The sequence below is a fragment of the Pteronotus mesoamericanus genome, unplaced genomic scaffold (genome assembly GCF_021234165.1).
Source record: "Pteronotus mesoamericanus isolate MK-2021 breed Mesoamerican mustached bat unplaced genomic scaffold, CSHL_Meso_final contig_94, whole genome shotgun sequence".
NCBI classification, from domain to species: Eukaryota; Metazoa; Chordata; class Mammalia; order Chiroptera; family Mormoopidae; genus Pteronotus; species Pteronotus mesoamericanus.
The window spans coordinates 24,868,887-24,890,160 of NW_026555285.1; the positions used below are offsets into that span (position 1 = coordinate 24,868,887).

Consider the following 21,274-nt stretch of genomic DNA (forward strand, 5'->3'; position numbering starts at 1 on the left):
ATAAAATGCTTAGGAATAAATTTAATAAAGGAGGTAAAATATCACTACACTGAAAATTATGAGACATTAATGAAAGAAATAAAGAAGGAACAAATAAATAAGGGGTATCTTGTGTTCATGAATTGCAAGAATTTATATTGTTAAAATATCAATGCTATTAAAACCATGTATAGATTAAATGCAACTCCTATGAAAATTTCAACAGCACTTTTTACAGAAGTAGAAAAAAACAGTTCTAAAATTTATATGAAACCATAAAAGATCCTGAATAACCAGTGAAATTATGAGAAAGAAGAACAAAGCAGGAGGTATAACACTGATTTCAAGTGATATTATAAAGCTATTGTCACAAATAAATGATATTGACATTAAAAACAGACAAGTTGATCAAAGAACAGAATTGAGAGCCCAGAAATAAACCCAAGAATACACTGCCAACTAATATTTGACAGGGAGTCAAGAACACTCAATGGAGAAAAGATAGTCTCTTCAATAAATAGTGCTGGATAACTGTATATACTCATCAGTAAATGGTGCTGGGATAATTGTATATGCACATGTAAAAGAATGAATTTAAACCAATATTTTACAGCACTCACAAAAATTAACTAAATATGATTAAAGATTTATATGTAAAACTAAAACCATGAAACTCCTAGAAGAAAACATAGGAAAAAAGCTTCTTGACATGGGACTTGGTAATTATTTTTTGGATATGACACTTAAAGCACAAGCAACAAAATAAAACAAACAATTGCACTACCAAACAAAGCTTCTGCACAGCAAAAGAAACCATCAACAAAGTGAAAAGACAACCTAAGAAGCGAGAAAAAGTATTGTAAACCATATATCTGATAAGGGGTTAATGTCAAAAACATAAAGACCTAATACAATTCAGTAGCATGAATAAATAAATAAATAAATACACATCAAAATAACTCAATTAAAAATGGGCAAAAACCTAAGTAGACATTTCCCTAAAGATGATATATAAAATATTAACAGTTACATGAAAATATGTTCAAGATTCCTGGTTGTTGGGAAACTGCAGTTTAAGGGACAATTAGCTGTGACCTCATATCTGTTAGAATGGCCATCATCAAAAAGGCAAGAGAAAATACTTGTATGGATGTGGAGAACAGGGAACACTTATACACTGTTAGTGGAATGATAAATGGGTGCAGACACTATGGAAAATATTACGGAGAATCTTCAAAAGTTTAAAAATAGAACTACCATATAATCCACCAGTTCCACTTCTAGGATTGTATCTGAAGGTAACAAAAAAACTAATTCTAAGTAATATGTACCCCACCCTGTTCATAGCAGCATTATTTACAGTAGTGAAGACAGAGAAACAACCTTAGTGTCCATTACTAGATGAATGGATAAAGATCATCCATTATTTAACCATAAAAAAACTAGGAAATCCTATCATTTGTGACAACATGGTTGAACCATAATGTTTTTATGCTATGTAAAATAAGTCAAAGTCAAATATTATATCACCTCAACTATATGTGGGGTCTTAAAAAACAAAGAAACAAAAATCATAGAAAAGGAGATCACCCTTGTGGTTATGTGAGGTAGGGTGGGAAGGAGAGAAATTTGAGAAAGGTAGTGAAAAAGTACAAACCTCCTTTTATAAGATAAATAAGTAATAGAGATGTAAAGTGCAATATGATGACTATAGCTAAAACTGCTACAATAAATTGGGAAGTTACAAGAGAATAAATCCTGAGTTCTCGTCACAAGGAGAAAGTTTCCCCCTTTATTATTTTATTCTTTCTTTTCTTTTTGTTGTATCTGTATGAGAAGATGGACAATTCATTTCACAATATATGTAATCAAACCATCATGCTGTAGAGCTTAAACTTCACGGTGATGTATGTCAATTATATTTCTCAATAACACTTGGAAAAAGTTTTAAGTATATAACTATTTTTCCATCTTTGACAGATTTTATTTTAAAAGTACTTATAAGTGAATTTTATATTGAATTGTCAGTTATAGGGAAAAATTTCTTTGCAAACTGTGAAATACTATATACTTATAAAAATTTTTATGTTATACAGGTTTTCATTACAATATTTTTTGTAATTAAATTTTACCTGTAACTGGTATTTATTTAGAATATATATGTATATATATTCTGATTCTAAAGATATGTATATTTAATGGGCCCGAAATATGGCCTCTATTTTACATAGAAAGCTCAACTTTTTTCATAAAATTATTTTTCAGAACCTTTGGATGTCATATTTTATATAAGTTTAATGTTACTCTTTGGAACTCTATTTCTAATACCTTTATCATCAAAAAGAGAAAGGCACACACTAGAGAGAATGCTATCACAGTACCGCTCTTGGGGGATTCCAGGATAAGGCCTGTTTGCACAGTGTGTTAACCCAACATTTATTTGGGTGCTTAAGCATACTTATCTTCTGCATACAAAGAGTCAAGTTCATCATGATGATACGCAAACATATGGATTTCTGGCACCCTCTTTTAAGAGAACCTATGCACCCCAATGTTCATAGCAGCACAATTGACAATAGCCAAGTGTTGGAAGCAACCTAAATGCCCATCAGTAGATGACTGGATCAAAAAATTATGGTACATATACAAAATGGAATACTACGCAGCAGAAAGAGAAAAAGAACTATTAAACTTCGCGACACATGGATGCAACTGGAGAGCATTATGCTAAGCGAAATAAGCCAGGGAGCGAAAGACAAATACCATATGATCTCACCTATAAGTGGAACCTAACCAACAATACAAAGATGCAAGGAAAATAAGACCAGCAACACTGAAAGGAAAAGAAACCAACAGAGACAAGAGGAAAGAGGGGAGTGGGGACGGGGAAAAGGAAGGGAAGGGGAAAGTCAAGGAACATATAGCAAGGACTCATGGACAAAACCGAAGAAGAGCTGAGGGAGGGAAGAAGGAAGGGGGCAAGGGAAAGTGGTGGGGGGAGGCAGAGACAAATGTATTTGAAAAAATAAATAAAAAAAAAACTAATAAATAGTTTTAAGGACACTACCTATTAAACCTATTATAGCTATAAACAATAAAAATAAATGAAAATAAAAAGATACTGTGTTGCAAAAAAAAGAGTTCAAATACAGTCACATTTTCAATAAAACATCATTTATTTGTCTACATATTTGGTATGCAGAAGACATGTATTTTTTTAGCCAGTATTAATAAAATGCTTCCTATGTACATTTCCCCCAAAGATCTCAACCTAATTGTGTACTAAGCTGCTCCTAGCAAAAACTAAGCTGAGATAATGAATGTTCAAAAGGAAGATGTATATTAACTAAACCTAGAGATATCAAAAGTGATAGCTATTTAACCATTTCTGGTACATACTAGTTTTACATTCTCAGATTCTGAGGCACAAATTTTGCATTTATAATTAATGATTCCTTCAGCAGGATTGACTCTTCTCCCTACCTCTTTATTATTTGATTTTTACTTTTATTCTGTTGGATGAAGATACAGTGAAAAGACATGGAATTTCATGCTATAGAACGATACATTTAAACACATTCAAATACCTTTGAAACTTTACTATTGAGCAAGTTTCTTAACACTATATGATTTCTTTCCTTTTCTTTTCTTTTTTTCTTAACACTATATGATTTCTTTACTTTCCTTTTCTTTTTTGGTTACATTATATCCTTTTTAATATAAACAGGTTATTTTGTGGGAATAGGTACATTAATAAATTAATAAATATATTTAAGACCAATATCTGATCAAGAACTACTTGATGGAAAAGGACATGGTGGAAATTGGCCATCATGACAAAGATAGTCTCCCATAAATAAACTATTATATGGTCATTACTATTTAATTAATTTCATTTTTTGGTTAATTTGATATTTGCCAATTTTGATTTTGTTTCAATTATTTACTTTGGTGAACTTCTATAGACAATAATATGGTGGTAACAAATTGTAATACATTTGAAATAATAAATATTAATTAATTCTGTGAACTGCTTCGGGAAATGTAGTTATTTTATTACTGATGAAAATATTTTATTGTATTTTACGCAAATAGTGTTCACTGAAAATGATGCCCAATTAAACAAAATTTTATTCGAATATGTCTCTTGACTGTACACTATTTGGCATTGCAAACCAGTGTGTTCAAAACTCCAATTTAGGTATTTATAATTGTGCATATCAGATACCAAAATCATATTTCTCAAAATAAAAGAGTCTGAAAAATCATATCATCTCAGAATTTAGGAGATGGGCGTATGTATATACATAAGAGGATACTAGACTCTTAATAGTCAGCTTCTAAATAGTCAGCTTCATCCTTATCTCAAGTCAACATGCTTTGTAGAAACTTTCTCTTACATAAATAATTGCTTTCAAATTTACAGTGTAAAAAGTTCAGAATTTGTTATGTCAGAACTTTTTATTATAAATAGGTAACAAACTTCTAGTATAAAGTCTTCAAATGTTCAAAATGATTGACAATGACAGAATAATTTGATACAATACTACATTCGCAAATATTGGTATAATTCAGTATGTGCCAGATGTTGTTGAATCTCCGAGGACAGAGCAAATAGAGTAGATCCAGAGGATTAAACTACCAAGATTCTGATTCACCCTAAAAAAAAACTAGAAATTCAAAAATTTGTATTTTCAGGAAAATTTCTACCAGCATAAATGCACCCAATTTTTCAAGTGTGATTCTTCATTCTTTGTGATGTTGTAATTTTGCTAACAGTATTAATCAGTAATCAAAATATTTATACATTCTGTGCTGACCAAATGTCCTCCTCTGTTGATGATTTTTGTTTCAGCAATACTTAATTACACTTACTATAAATTGCAGTGAAAAGGATTTTTTGAATGTTCATCACGTGCTTTAAACAATGTAAGCACATTTTTGCAGTTATCTATTTATAACTCAGAAATGTAAAATCAGTTTCACACTTAAGCTAAGGAACCAAACCAAAATGTGAGTTATTGAGTAACAAAATTGTTTCATTGAAAAAAAATGTTATGCATATGTACACACACAACATGTAAACTAAACCACTTACTGAGGACTGTATATAACACATTTTATACCTCCATTTTTCAAATGTAGCATATACTATAGTTCTATCTGAGAAATTTTATTATAATTGACTGCCTTTCATATATATTTTTTCTTTGGTTTTACTGAGTTTTAAGCCTATTTGGAGCTTTTCTGAAAGTAGTATAGCAAAGTGAAATATGTAGTTTTCTAATATTTTTTCCTCTTGCTTGTATTTTAGGCTATCTTCATGTTCTAACCTTGTTGTTGGTTAATAAGTTTAGAGCACTTACAGCATTGTTTCTTTATAATAAAAATATTCTAGAGTTGCATTCTTTCAGCAATAATTGATATGACTTCCTAAAGAGGTTAATATAGTCTGGAAAAGATTTTTGAAGACTAGGGGAAAACAAAAATTGAACAGATATAAAAGTCTCCCTTAGGTAAAGGCCTACAGAAATGGCCCTATGAAGTCTTTAAGTGGCAGCATCAATTGCCAGATTAAAAAAATAAAAAATATATACCTATATGTGCATACACTGAAAAAAATTAACATTAGTATAGCATTTACTTTCAGAAATAGAAATTATCTTCAATCATCTATTTTTCAAATAATTTTCACAGCAATTCTCTCACAATTCTAGGTCATTGGCATAGTTAGAAGAAAACTTACTTATGAAATTGTTTACACAGACCTTTCGTAGAGTACATTTTTCTCTCTAATGGTGATGTTGGTTTCCCAACATCTTTTAATACATAAGGAATTTTTAGAAATTATTTGTTTTGATTTAACAGTGTTTTTCTGCAGATATTTTCTGGGATCATGTCCTTCGGTACTGATAATGTAATTGTACCCATGATGTCCCCACAGATTTTCATTAATTTAGTTTAGTTTTCTATTTGGTATGTAAATTGTTACAGCCTTGCATTGACATCTTCTGGGGAATTTTGTGATGGCAGAAAGCCCCATAGATGTGAATCATAAAGATGCAAACTTATTTCTTAATACTTGTACAATATCTTAGTTTACTTAAAAACAGTATTAAACATATTTCTGATGAATAAATAAAGCGTAACTTTCCTTAGATAAGATTAACACAAACTTTTATTGACCTTTGTGGTTCACAGAGAAACAATCTTTGTGGTCAAATCATATTTTGAGATCTCATCAGTGTCCTAATTTTTCAAAAGAAAACTGAAATTTCAATTTCATAAGTTAACCCTAAATCTTCCAATTAATTTTAGAAGTACATCTTTATGTTTTTAAATTTTTGTGTTTTAAAATTATTCATGGATTGAAATGGATATATTTAGTATGTTTTGATTTGTCATTCATAAAACAATTAAAATGAATAAATTTTCTGTAGAATATAATCAACTAAGACATTTTTATCATCACTACATATTAGTTTAAGAACTTTCTATTAAAGCTATAACTAGAAGACCATCTAATGGATGTGGTGTTACAGTACTGACTCCCTATTAGCGGGCATATGTTTTTTGTGAAACAAGGCACAAAAGGCTGTATTTTGTGAATTATAAGAGACAATTAAACTGATGGGACATATTTTAATAACATTTCAATCTAGGTCTATCTATACTGCTACTTTCATGAAACAACTAAAGACAGTATCTTCTTGAAAGAATTGCATGTATTTCTGTAAAGTGCTTTTTATAATTTCTTTTAAAATATTGATTATGTTGAAATAAAAAAACAAATCACTGAAAAATTTAATTCTAAACAACAGAAATAATATAACATTGTATAAAGACTTTTAGAAAATTAAATGATTTCATGCCCTACTTATACCATTACCTAAAGTCCTTTAATCTAATGTAAAAACGCTATGCTATGAGAAACTGTCATAAAGAGAAACACATCTATTTTCAGGAAAACACAAGGTTATTACTTTTTTGTGACAAAGCTTTTCTACTTCTCATGGTCAAGGTGTGAATTAGTTGTTTTTTCAATATCTTCTGCCAATAGGAGGGTCTGTGATAGTTTATTGGCATAGTCACTAGTATTATTTCACCTGCCCTTGGTGTTAATTAGGGGATGTTTCTCTCTCTGAGTCAGCCACTTGTTTGCTTTGAAGTTAAAATGAAACTTCCTTCCAGAGTAGCTTTATAAACATTATTGGATACTTGAATTACACCATTGTAAAACTAATACAGTATCTCATAATCACGTTAACTAAATTACAAAAATATATAGCTATATCTTTGATAAAATAGTGGTTGCATTTAGGTAATCATACATTTTTTAATGTAAACAAAGAAAAATAACTGCATTATTACAAAATAAATACAATTTCTTAAAAATTGACAATAAGTAAATATATTACTATAGTTTCCCTTGGTATTTAAGTTTATAAAATAAAAGCATCTGTATCCCTTGGTTACTAAACATATAAGATAGCTTAACATATAATTTGAAGAACAAAAGGAATGTGCAAAGATATGTTTCTGTAAGACTTTCAAATGAATTAGAAAACAACAAGAAAATAAAAGATTATTATATGGCAAGAATTGTATGTCCCTCATCCTACTGTAGTTAAAAGAGTGAAGGAACATTTTATTTCTGCTTAACAGAAATAATACTAAAAAGATAGCTTATTCTTAATTGTTGATTAGTCTTTCAATTCTAAATTATTGTTACTTGATTTGTTTCCTGTAAAAAAGTAGAATTTCTGTAGAGAGTTTTCCTCTGTTCCATTATTTGTTTATTATTTTATTATGTATTATTTTAACCAATCATTTCCCGTATCTGGTCACTTCAACATCAAGTCAGAATTTTGTGTGCAGATCCATCTTCTAGGGGGAAAAAAGCTGTCAAAATGTGTAACAAGAAAGAAGCAAACACATGGTGGAAGTCCATATCTGAAAAATATCTCTTTGTTATAGTAGGCAGTTAGTTTGATATTAACTAAAAGAAAGGGATCCAACAGAGCCAGACATCTGACTAAACTGGATTAACACAGAAGAGTTTAGCAGTCACCCCAGGCATCCCAGTGGGCAAGAAAGACGTGTTGCGGTCACCCCAGGGAGCAACCAGCACGGCTTGACCAGGTTAATGGGGTGGGGTGTGGAGGAGGAAACTTCTCACGGAAATGCTCACCGAATGAATGTACAGTGGAAGCCAAAATGGTGAACATAAAGGGGGAGTGTTCTAGTCTGGGAAAATATTGGATAAGATAAGGGAACGAAACCCCAGAAAATCCGGGAAAGAGATGGGATAAGGGAAGGGAACCGGCTCACCTTCAGAAAAGGCGAGCGACTTTGGGTAGGTTGAAAGACAGCTTTTTTTGTTTGTTTGTTCATTCTATTACAATTGTCCCATTGTTTTTTTCTCTGCTGATGAGGATGTGGAGAAAAGGGAACGTTAGTGCACTGCAGGTGGGGATACTGACTGATGCAGCCACTGTGGAAAACAGTATGGAATTTCCTCAAGAAATTGAAAATGGAACTGTCTTACGACCCAGTGATTCCACTGCTGGGAATATACCCTAAGAATCCTACAACACCAATTCAGAACTTATGCACCTTTATGTTCATAGCAGCATTATTTACAATAGCTCACAATAGCCAAGCGTAGAAAAGACAGCTTGCTCTCTGCCAAACCCAAGAAAATATACAGAGGTTTAGCAAGGACATCAGGATAGCCACTGCAAAAGCCTGCCTGTTCTCTGTGTCTCCCAGGACACATTATCTCTTCTCACTCTAACAGACCTTGCCACTTTTGCTTAAAATTTTCTTATGTGTGTGTCTCCAAAATCCTTTACCTGTGACACCACAGAAGAGTAGTATTTCCAGACAGTGTTAGGCAGACCCACCTCATCCCAACCCTCCTCCAGTAACATGTTGTTAATAGTAACAGCTATGCCTACATATAAATGTGTGTATGTATATGAATATATATATATATATACATATATATATATATATATAGTGACTATCTCACATTTGAATTTCCGAGTAGTTATGTTGAAGTAACTAGAATTTAATAATATTTCAAATGCATTGTTAAACAAATGGGATATTCAAGTTGAGAAAGTTTACTGTTCCTTTGAAGATAGTATAGCTTTCTATTATTTTTGAGTAACACAAAAAAAGGAGATCCAGTAAAGATAGGAGAAACTGGTGTCCTTCATTCTGGGGGAAGAGAATCCAGTGAAAGGCATCCTTCTTATTGGAGGAAGGAAATCCAGTGAAGATAATAGGCAGCAAAATAGTCACAAAAAAAGTAAACTTAAACAATTAGTGTTAAAAATATTGTCAGGAATATAGCTTCACTAAAGTGTTTTTTGCTGTCTCCCAGAATCTTTAAACTGAGTTATATAAACAGACACTACTTTTTGTGGTGAGACAGTCAACTATGCAAAATTTACTCTTATCTCCTTATCTTTGAGACCTTACCAGAATGCGGTTTATTTGGAAGGTCCCATCATATCTTTTGGTCTTTCTGACTCCATTATGAGATAAACATTATATCATGGCATTATAAAACCAAGGCCACCCCTGGTGTTCAGTTTCTTCCATCCCCTCCGATATTTGCTCCCAGAGACTCCACCACTGATAGAGCCTTCAAAAGCCCTAATTATTTCTTTTAGGGTTCAATAAATTCTGGTTGCTATAAATGCTTTAGAAAGAAGAAATTTACATTTAATACATTTCTGCTTTTATCTGCTTCTCAGCCTTTTGGCTAACATTAAGTGTAATATCTGTTCTTATCAGCTTAATATCTGACGTGTCCTCTATCTGAGGACAATATTTAAATGGATTTTTGGAGCTGGGAGATGGAATACGAGCTTGCTCTGCCCACTCCGCACATCCACCAGGTGTTGCAGTACTTCCAGGAATGGTGCACAAGAAAAAAAGAAAAAAATACATTTCTACTTTAATATGTATTGCCCCAGTGAGGGAGCCTTATACTCTTTAACTGACTTGATTTTTCACATTAAATGAACAAATGTTTTCACTTTATAATAAGTATAATAAACCTCAAAGAGTTAAAATAACTTGTCCGGATAGCGTAAAATGATAAAAACAAATACAAACCCAAGATTTTTCAGGAGATGCAAAAGTGAAAGCACTGAGCCAAATAAATCCTGATTCTCTGTGTGTGTAGAGAATAATTTGGTTACCAAAGTATTTAGAGAATTAAGTTGTTAAAATGTCGAAAGGCTACTGATAAATTCTTATCTTTAACCTGAACTACTGTTTCTGTGACAAATACTATTTAATCAGAATTTGAAAATAAAAATCTAAAATTGATACAAATTTAGGAATCCCCTTAGGATTACTAGATTCTTATTTCAGTATAAGATGAGTGACACTAAATAAGCGTTGGTTCAAATTTTATTTAAAGTTATTTATATATTATATGGTCTAATGCTTTCAGTACTTTAGAATGTAACTAGAACACATTAAAAATATTAGGAAAGTTTTGTAAAGATAATTTTAATTGCTAAGAACTTTACAATGACAAAACTTACAGAATTGAGAACGTTATTTCAGTTGTTTCTTATCCACAATTTCCAAAATCAGAGAGTTAACATTACTTATTTAACACACTGATGTCAATGGAATTACCTCCTTTTTCTACCAGATTTGTATACCTAAGGTTTACTGCTTATAAAATTAAACAAAGAACTGCAGTAGAAGCTCAAATGTAGTCTAAAACATTTTGTCTATTGAGTTAAAAAATAATTTAGAAGGGCTGAAAAGAAATACATACAAGAAAAGTAATTGTTAGAAACACATACTTTACAGTGAATAAATCAAATGAGTTCTTTTTTTCTTATTGTTAATAATTGTCTATTTTTAATATTTTACTATTTTATTAACAAGAAAAATATTTAAATGTTTAAGTATTTAAGTTTATTATCATGTGAAGAATAACAAATAATTCTTTATGGGACTAAAGTTATTTTTCTTTTCAAATGAAGGATTTAACACATGGTATAGTAATAGTGTATTAATTATGTTTAGTAAGAAAGGAAAAGTTGGCCCTCTGTTACTAAAATTGGTATATGAAAGTAGATGAACTTTTTTTCTATTTAATAGTTAATCAAAATATACTACAGCTTGTCATTTTACTTTTTCTAATAAATTTCATTTAAATCTTGTTTCTGTATATATTTTTATACTCTGGCCCTCCTTTTTGAAATTGATTTTCTCTTTATTTCTCTTCAAAGACTCTTCATTTTTCCATGCTGTGCTCATATCCTCCCTCTTCCTAGATGAATTCTTAATGTGAGCTTTACTGATTTTATTCCTTCCCAACATAAACTCCTCTCAGTTTCCAAGCAAAAAGTCTACACTTAAATCTTACTTTCCAAGTTAAGTTTCTGTTTCCTTAGGAATCTGATAATTTCTATACTCAACTGCAAAGAAAACAAACAATATTTAAAATGTCTGTTGACAGATATTAGGGAAAATGAACATCCATTGGCATGGTTGGTAAGAGAACAAATTGGTATAGCTGATAGGACAGCTCAATGAGAGAAAAGAAACTGCTACTCTATAATACATAGTCTAAATATTTAACCATTTATGTAACTTAATAATTCATAAATAAAAGATCATCTTAACTCTTATGTACCCATTCATTCACACAGTTTCATAGTTTTAGGGAAAATTACCACATATTTGGATTATGGACAAATATAAAGAAACATTACAGAGTGAATATTGTTGAAATAGGCATTACACTATGATATTATGTTGCCCTTCCCAATTTATGGAAATAACTTTCTTGAAGAGAAGAGTTAAGAACCAAATATTAATAGAATATTTAGGTATTAAGGTCAGTCTGCAGATGCAACCAGATACCATAAATGAAGGTTTTTCATTTACTTAAATGGGTACATGGTTTGGTCATTTACAATTTAGTAATAATCTTTGGGATATTTTTAACAAAGAAATGGAATGCTAGCTTAAAGATCTGTTAGCACTAGGAAGATTGGATTGGGTTCATAAGTACACTAAATTCATGAAGGCTAATTAAATGGCTCTGGCTATAATCCAGGGTAGAAATAAAAAGGATCTTAACAAAAGAATGTGAGTTGGGGATGTAAGGTACAAAATAGACACCAGTAGTTGAAGAGTATTTAGACACTGATTTGACCAAATTTAATGATTTCTTAAGATATAAGGAATAAAGGAATCTAAGCATTTTTGTACAGTATGAAACTCAAACAAAATAATTATATTTTATAGCACATAAGGATAAATAGCTCAGGTTGACCAGAGATAACCACCTGATAAGAAGACCAAGATAAACAATATCCAGGCAAGCCTTTAACCAGTTCTGGGCACATTGCAATGCGAGAGCCTCTGCTCTACATGTCTTGTGGACTTCTGCTTACAAAGCTGAGAAAATAATAGATCATACCTTCAAGTGTTGGTTTTGAGGGCAGTGGTGGATGATGAGTTAAGTTTTGGACAAGTTAAATAAATCAAAGTGCAGATAGTCAGCATGCAATTAGAAATCTGCATTTTGGGAGAAAGCAGTCGTAGGAAAGAGGAATTTAAAGATTATTGACTACTAGGCACTGGCAAAAGCCATGAGTGTGCTTAAAATAACACAGGATATAAATGAGGCAGATCTGCGAAAGAATCCAGGATAAAGTTTAAAGAGCCAGAGTGAGATGGGAATCCAAGAAAGAACAGTGATAATAACCATATGGAGAAGCTAAAGGAAAGACAGATAATTTTATTTTATCACAGAAGAGAGATGAAAGATGAGTGATTAATATTAAATGCTCCACAGGAAATCAGTAGTGAAAAGCAACAACAACTATTGAAATGGGAAAATAAGATATCTTTGGTAACACAGGGGAGAACAAGACAAGAGGAATGGTAGGCAACGTGTTAAACAATAAAGAAATAGGAGCTTAGGGCACTTTTCAGGCCCCTCTTTTAATCACTTGCACTGCTAGGAAAAGGGAAAGCTGCCGCACGGGCCACAGGTCACTTAGGAGAGAGTGGCGGTTTTTATGATTAGATCCTTTGTCCATTTCCTTGTTTTATTTCATTGTTTAAATGGAAAGGCATGAACAAGGCAAGCAGAAGAAGAATAGATGTTAAAAAATGTCAATAATATTGAAGAGAAGACAATTGATAGAATAAGAATAAAATAAGCAGGAAGGTATAGGTCCTAGACCAGAAAATGGAGACGTCACCCTCCTCCGGGACAACCAAAAGCAGGATCGCTTTGGAAGCTTAAAAGACAGGTAACGTACAACACAGACAATTTTCTAGGCCAAAAAGGTAAAATATTGATAGTTCGCACCTCATTAAATCTACTAATTTGTGAAGTAGGGGGCAAGACTGTTATGGGAGAAGGGTCTGTGATGTGAGGGCTCTGAGAATAAAGGAGGGTTATCATCAAAGGGCCTAGGATTGACTGTATAAAACTGAGAGCTCATGAGTTTTCCGATCATGGTCATGTAATATTTTTAAAAATTACATTCAGAAGTAAGATTGTAAAAGGCAGAAGTTTTGGTTTAAACAATATTTAGGTTGAGGGAATCGGAGTGGCAGAAAACCAAAAAGTAAAGTGGTTCATTTTGGGGCAAGAGTTTAATATAAGTAATAAATGTAATGATATTATTATCAGGAAGATTTATTTTAGACTAAACATAAAAAAAGTTCTGAAAATTATAAATTCTTGGGTAAATATTCAAAATTGTCATAGTATATAATATGTTAGTATCTATAGTAGTTTATACTAATGAATGCATAACTAAAAATATCAATTTACATAAGAATCCTTCTGAGCCTAAAATTGCAAACTCAAGTAAAGTCTAGTTTAAAATAATTCCCCATGAATCACATTCAGTTCAAATTTTATATTATTAAAGAATGCACAGTACATTTATTTTCAGGAAAGGTGTGCAAAATAAGTAAAAGCATAATTTCTAAGACAATCCTCTCAGAAACTACCATAACAAATCAGGCTGCATTGCCAAACTAGACACACAATTAGACATTGGGCATAGAAATTTCAATGTGTGAGCAAAGCAGAGAGGAGACTGGGATTGCCATTGCAACTATATCATTTTGCTACATAAGAAAAGTGTTCTGGTCCAGAGTAGCATATGAAATCTATAAATTATATTTGGAGCAACATTAATTACACCAAACAAAACAAACAACCAAACAAAAGAAAAGAGTAGCTATTTCAGCCATGAGACATTTCCATTTTGTATTCTGATATTTGTGTAGCATACAGGAAGCCATATTTGTAAATCTATATATTCTAAGTATGTTTGTTAAGCAATTCAGAAGGGTCCATCCTGATAAGAGCATTCCATAGATAAGGGTGTTTCTATGTACCTTAGTATGTTTCCAATAGGTTTCTCACAGACTGTTTACCAGGAGATTTGACCAGGCCCTGTTCATTGCTTCTTTTCTGCAGACATTGCCTAGCGAAGGGAGACAATCACCTGCAGGCCTACTGCTAACCAGTTTATTCCAGAACCTTACTGCTATATTTGACAATTTGTGATCTTCCAATGTTCATTAAAATATCCAGCTTCTCATGGTGGGAATTACCAAATTCAAAGACATCAGTATTTTATCTGTGCCTCATTACTAAATAATGATATAAAGTAGCTTTTGGCTGTTTTCTGTGTATTTGCAACTCTAACATGAATACAGTTAGGCTCCTTAGGTAAATAAAGTTTTAGATAATGTCGAGATGTAATTTGCCGCTAGTTGGGTAACTTTTACCTCTTGGATTGCTCTGAAAATGGCTTGATTTAGAGAAGCTGGCTACTTTGCTTTATGTTTTCTAGCCTACAAACATATTTTGTTTGTACCTATGTAAGTGTATGTTCATGCTGTGTAAGCTTTCTCCCCTGCAGGTAACTGAATGAGAAGCTAGAACTATGTAAATGGATGTACCAGTAACAGAGTATAACAATCAGCCAACATCTTGATGTATTTTGGACATAAACACACTTACCTAATTTTTCAACATGAGGTGTTAAAAATTGTCCATGGCATCCTATATTGATACAAAACTATCAAACACTCATCTATAAGGAAATGAATTGGCACAAAAATATAAACAGGAAAGAAGAAAAAAAGTCACTCTCAGTCTTGTAGGGTCCTAGGATAGAGATCAAATGAGCTTACTGAACAGAGATTTAATTAAACAGATCACTGAAATATCCCACTCTGAATAAATTTTACTTTTATTTAAGAAAAATCTACCAAAATCTAGAAACCAGCCAAAAAATGTCATGGTTAACTGCATCAAATGCTGCCAAAAGGTCCAACAAAATCAAGAAAGACAAGATCCGTTGTTGCAATCAAAAGGTCATTATTTACTTTCAGTTCAGCAGTCTCAGCACTATGATAAGGATGAAATCCTGATTGAAATTGTTCAAATGAGTCAAATCGCATCATGTGTTAATGTAATTGATTACAGACACTAACACTTCAAGCAGAGCCTAAATTAAAAAATGAATAATGGTGTTGCACTTTACCTACCAGTAATGAAGCCTTCTGCAGCACTTCTGGCTCAGTATACATTCATTGTCATTTGACGAGCTGACCCAGAGCCAACAATAATGACAAAAAAAAAACACCCCAAACCCTCTTACACTGCTCACCAATGACATTATAAGTATTAACATTCTAATGCAAGACAGAGGACTGACTATTGCTGAGAATTCATCTCCCACTCTAAGAAAACCAAGTAAAGTCTAAGAGGCTTAAACCTGAAAAAGAATTGCCAAAAAGGGAAATGAAAGTTATAAATTAAAGACCATTTCTTCATGTCTTCTGTAATGTCTATAAATAGTTACTAGCCTAAACTGAATTATAATGTTCACATATCATGCTCCCCTCAAGGCTTTGCTACTTAAGAATACATAAAGTGCATACTGTTAGACCTTAGTGGTCCTCAATCCCTTTGGTTCCTCTGACAGATTATGAGAGAAAGGAACTGTGTTGTTGACATCAGGAGGATTGCTCCAGAGCATTCCAAGAGCGTCCCAAGATAGACTAGAGGTAAAAGGCAGAGACAAAGTCAGGAAAAGTGCCTTAAGGATCAGAGTCAAACTTGGTTTATCATATACATATGCGCTTCAGCTGGGAAAAATAGGTTACAATTAAAAATGTTGCTATGTAATAATAACAAACAAAGACAGCATTTATGCAATGATTTTTTTAACCAAGGATCATTGTAAAAAAAATCCTCTACATACAAAAATAAAATGTTAAAATTAAGTTTATAAAATAGCCCCTAATCTTCAAATACCAATCTTGCAATTAGAAATCGAATACAGAGTTTTATATTCTAAATATATAAGGTATGACAAGAAAGAAACTATAAAATACTTTGAACTGAAGTAATGATACAAGGATAATTTCACACAAAAATCATCACTAAATTTTATTAAGTTCATCAGCTTTCTCATCAACTGATTTTTGAAGTAGCAGAATGATCTAGCACATTGTATCTAATGGCAAAGAAAGTGAATGCAATTAAAACTCAACCTAGGGCAAAAGCTAATAACTGATAAATGAAGAGAAAGCATTAAAGTTATGTTAAAATTTGTGAATTAACCTTGAATAAAATAATGCCAAAAACTAATTACTAAATTTCACCAATAACTTCACAAATTCTGAAGTCAATCACTCGTACATTTAAGATGTCCAACTATCCCAGGAATATTAGGAAATGATAACTTCCTTCTATTTCTGAGCAATTTTAAGTCTTTTCATCAAGTTATTTTACTTTTAACTTCTTTCCTATATTTATTGAAGATTCATCTCTTTTCAATTTTTGTACACGTTTCATGCTTCTGATCTCTCATTTAGTCATATCATAGGTCATAAAACTATGCTTTATCCAAAAGACCATGGAACTTACTTAACAGACATTTAATAGACATTGAATAGGAAGAATTGTGTTTGAATTTCGGCTTTACTACTTAGTAGATAAGTAGAGTTGAAATTAACCTCTTGAATCTCTGCTTTCTCCACTGTACATGGAATTTAAAAATAACTACATCTTCAGATTACACATAAGGAGGAAATGTGTTAATTTGCGTGAGTCCTTCAGTTGTACAAATGTAAAATATTATTTTCAATGGTAAGTGAGAGTTCAACAACACCCAAGGGTACAATTAGGAGAATGAAAAATGGCAATATATGCCATGGGTTTTAAAAGGTTTAAATAACATAGTTCATCATATTCAATTCAGGTTTTTTATTTTATGCAAATTAAGAATTTATTGTCGCTGAGATAAATGTATTCAAGTTCCCATAAATATCAGACTAGGGAACTTCAGAAAAAGTTTCCTGAAGCATGGTTATATGTATTTTTTCCCCAAAAACCATCATTCAGGAGATACTAGCAGATAAGTTGTGGATATGAACTGACAGGAAGGAAAGGTATGAGTTCCTGTTTCTGCAATGGCTCTAGGCTATTTTTTAATTCATTTATTTTTTATTTTTAATATTATTTTTATTGTTGACACAATTGCAAATGTCGTCATTGCCTCCACCCCTTTGCACCCTCCTACCCAGTCCCAGCGCCTTCCCTCTGGCCATCCCCACACTGTTGCCTGTGTGTCTCGAATATACCTTCTTTGTCTAATCCTTTCACCTTTTTTCTTCCAGGTCCCTCTCCCTTCTCTCCTCCGACAGATGTCAGTCTGTTCCATGTGTCCATGACTCTGTCTCTATTTTGTTCATCATATTCAATTTAGCATTTTTATTTTACACAAATGAAGAACCCATTTTCACAGAGATAAATGTATCAAGGTCCTACAAATATCAGACAAAGGTGTTTCAGGAAGTCTCTTGAATCATGGCTATATTTATGTTTTTTAAAAAAAAACTATTCAGGATATACTATGCAGATAAGTTGGGGATGTGTACTGACAGGAAGGAAAGATATGAGTTCCTGTTCAAACTGGCACTAGGCTATTTTAGAAAGTCATGCCAAATATAAAACACTAAATAAAGAGACTAGAGCAGTATTTGAATTTTTTCTCTGAATTTGTAACTGTGGAGAAGGTACAGATTCATTCTACCTCATTTCATTCATTTGTAAAATAAAGAGAACGAGATCATCCATAACGTCCTTCAGTTCAGTGACTCAGTTTCATATCATCTCCCATTGCCTGCAGGAGGCAAGGCTTAAGAATTTGGCCTTATGGTAAAGATCAAGTAGTTAAATCCTAGCTCAGACAGGTACTTTCTTAACCTTTGACAGATTACTTGGTCTAAAGTTTCTGTTCTCTGAATCAGAGATACAAATAGTACCTATTCATCATGATGCCCTGAGGATTACTACAATTAATAAAAGTTCTCTGCACATGTGAAATATACTCAGTCAATATGAGCTAGAAGTGTCAATTAGAAACATCAACGTGCATCTGTCAGTACCAGCAGAGCCTCATCCAGAGCAGGTGCACAATATAGGAGTAAGAATAATAGTAATAGTAATATTAAAAATAATAGATAATAGTAATGGGAAGATATGTTTATTAATTATATATAATGTTCCAGTATGGTAGGTAGTGATATCTGATCCAATGAATTATGAGCCACTTCCCCTCTGAGAAGATACAGTTTTTAGAATATCACATAAGTAACATTCCAACAGTGTGCTGTTATTAACCATCATCTAGATTTAAAAGGTAGCAGAAATCATGTCTGAATAAGCGTACTAAGCAGTTTCCTACCACCATTATTCACAGTAGCCAAGATATGAAAACAACCCAAATGTGAATAAAAGAAAGCAGCTGGGATAAAGTCTTTCCAGGGACTTTTGGGCCATCCTATGGAATGTCTATGCATTAAGGGAATATTTTTCTCTAATCATTAAATTAATATATGCTGATTATGAAATACTTAAAAAGAATGAGAAGTATTATAAAGCATAAAATAAAAATAACTTGCAATTGAAAAAACAATATATATGCATACAGTGAATTATTATTCAGTCTCTGAAAAAAGAAATCCTGCATTTGTGACAACAGGGATGGGCCTAGAGCATATCATGCTAAATGAAATAAATCACACCCAGAAAGACAAATGCTGTGTGATCTCACTGAGATGTGGGATATGAAATAGTCAAACTCATACCAGCAGAGAGAATGGTGATTGCCAGGGGCCGGGGGAAGGAACAGAGAGGGGAGGATTCAAGTGTACACAGGTGTAATTGCGGTAGATAGATAAATTCTGGAGATCTATGCACAGCATCATGCATATAACTAAGAATACTGCATTATGTAATTAAAACCCTATAAGAGGATAGAGCTGAAGTGTTCTTACCTCCCACATGAAAAGCCATAAAGGGAGTTGGAGGAAACTTTGGGAGTCGTGGATGTGTCTCAGGCCCTGATGGTAGTGACGGTTTCGTGGGTGTATACTTATTCCTAAGGTCACTGAGTTACATACATTAAATATGTACAGTTTTTACATGTAAACAATGCTTCAATAAAGCAGTTAAAATACTAAGCAATTTTCAACTATAGATCTAAGGTTCTGAACCTATGATTTTCTAATGTTTTTAAGTCTCTGATTTACATGGGCCTGGACATGACATACCAACACTTAAAAATTGTTGCTAAATAATTGTTTTAAAGCTTAAGTGTGAAAACTGCATTGAAAATGGGCTTAAAACTATTCTAAGTTATTTGTGTGTCATTCCTTAAGTAATATGGTAGGCACAGATTAAAATAGAAAAAAAAGTTCAAAAATTTTAAGTGTAAGAAAAAATGAATAAACCTAACAAGTAGCATACACGATAAATGGGTATCATGGCATTAGCAACTTAATTTTAAAGAACAGGACATAACAACTTCAAGTAAGCACTGCTTTGTGTCCATTTGTGCCACGTTATTCTTTCACTAAAATTCTCTGCCATATAAATGTTGCATATATGACATTATTTATTGAAAGAGGTGTGTGAAATTGTCTTGGTATTTATTTAAACTGGAAATCAATATATTTTTAGATCCTTCTATAGCAGGGATTTTAAATGGAGAAGGAAATGAGAGTAGATTAAAGAATTTATCAGGCTGTTTCAGAGAGGAAAGTTATCAAGAGGAGGGAGGATTCAAATAAAAAGCAATACGACTGCATGAGTAACAGAGTTGCTGGACTTAATTTCTTTTCACTAACATCATTAGAAAAATTTTGGAGTATTGCTTGCATCTACTTCTTTGATATTGATGTGGTTTTTCATGATACAGCCTACCTACAGTTGATACAGAGGATCATTTTCTCCCCTGACTTACAGCACCTGAGCTCGAAGAAAGGCCGTGGCTCCCAGTATAACAACGGTGCTCTTCCGTGTGTGCGTGTGTGTGCATGTGCATATACATAGCTTGTGTGCCTATGTTTATCTATTTTCTTCTATTTATCGAATCATATTTATGTATTGTTGAGACATTGGAATATTTACAAATAAAAGTTTTAAAATCAACCATATGTTGATATAAAGATGGACTTAAATACTTTATTATTCTGCACACAGAAAGGAGCGACTTCCTAAAGGGAGGACTATTTGTTTTGTCCTTCGTATTTCTGGTTATCAGCTCTGTGCAAGACCGCAAACCCAGAGTTTAGTAGGGAGCTTGGCCCGTCAGGATGCTTCATAATAAATGTTTGTACAATGATGACTAAAAGATTATTACCAGTATTCTGCTCATTAAATATTTTTCAAAATCCTCATTTGAATTGCTTCATAATAGTATTATATAGTCAAATTTATATAATTCTCATGTAATTCTGCTTGAAATAATTGCTAGAGTTAGAGTTAGGACTTAACTCCAAAGTCACACAATTTATTTGAAAGTAATTTAAAGTGTCTATGTCACTTTACGAGAACAGAGCATTAGGTTCAACTTCACTTTTTCACTTCTTAGAGAAAATTTAGAAACTGGAAGGTTAGGTTATCTTACCATCGTGAATCCCTGTACTTCACAGTTCTTTCACCATTCCCATTTTTTCATTCATCAGGGTTTTGTTCTGAGCAATTCAGTGTTCCAGTTTATTGGGTTAATCAATTATGCTGGAAACCTATGTAGAACAATGATATCACTTTGTAGTCTGGGAAAATTCACTTCTAATTTAGCTTTTGAAATGTTTCACTTATATTCATTTGGAGCAGTTTGAGCATACATTTATACCTTACAAAAAATAAACCACAAATGCAATCATAAAGCTTTTGCAAAGGCAATCAGAC

At 32.4% G+C, this 21,274-nt stretch overlaps 1 non-coding gene across 1 annotated transcript; it reads left to right on the forward strand.

Annotated features, from left to right (window-relative positions):
• Positions 1-9,734: 9,734 nt before the first annotated feature.
• LOC129081211 (U2 spliceosomal RNA) lies at positions 9,735-9,924 on the forward strand. The gene has a single exon (XR_008530280.1). It is a non-coding gene; the product is annotated as a U2 spliceosomal RNA (small nuclear RNA).
• Positions 9,925-21,274: the final 11,350 nt, after the last annotated feature.